General features: G+C 33.1%; 1 protein-coding gene across 1 annotated transcript in view; it reads left to right on the forward strand.

The window, feature by feature from the left end:
- LOC108692273 (LIM/homeobox protein Awh-like) overlaps nt 1-837 on the forward strand; it is a 14,069-nt gene that overhangs the window by 5,537 nt on the left and 7,695 nt on the right. The window lies entirely within an intron of this gene.

The raw sequence follows: 837 nt of genomic DNA on the forward strand, positions 1-837 counted from the left end.
CACACACACACACACACACACACACACACACACACACACACACACACAATGTAACCCATTTATAAATCCATTATATTTATCTTCAATGAAGATCCCTATATTTATCTGTGATGATGAGTTTACCGATAGCCGCCAGAAAAAGGGAAAATCGTTGAATTGTTATCCATAATATCGCTATCAACTGTTCGTGCATGCATTTTTAATCAATTTTTATACTGAGTGACTTAGGCCTGTATTCATAGTGTCGATTCTTACATTTAACATCATATTAACTACAGTCTTAAGATGAACCAAAAAGCTACATTAGCATCTTAAGAAATTACTTAAGACGGCTTTAAAATAAGAACTAAAGCCGATATTCATATAGTTAATTTTTGTAATTTAAAACTGTCTTATATAATTTTAAGATGTTATATAGGTAATCAATGAGAGAGCGGTATTCGTAGTCCATTCTTATTTTAAAATTGTCTTAAAAATGTCTTAAGATGTTAATATAGCCTTTAGATTGATTCATGATAGCTTAAGATCTTAAATATAAGAATTGACCTATGAATATCAGTTAGAAAGCTACATTAATATCTTAAGATTATTTTACTAATAAAATGGTCCTGAAATAAAAATCATGATTATGAATATTTTAAGCTCTAACGTATAATTATCTTTCAACAATCGATTTCTGGCAAGAGGATTATTGAACTTTAGCAGAACAAGTCAAAGAGGCAATCGTGATTAGAATCAGTGCCCGGAAATCTATCCTAGATTCTGGACGCAGATGTCGCCTGATATCTTATTCGATGTACTGTTCAATCCGCGGGGGGGGGGGGGGGGGGGGGGGGA

The sequence above is a fragment of the Atta colombica genome, unplaced genomic scaffold (assembly GCF_001594045.1).
Source record: "Atta colombica isolate Treedump-2 unplaced genomic scaffold, Acol1.0 scaffold68, whole genome shotgun sequence".
NCBI classification, from domain to species: Eukaryota; Metazoa; Arthropoda; class Insecta; order Hymenoptera; family Formicidae; genus Atta; species Atta colombica.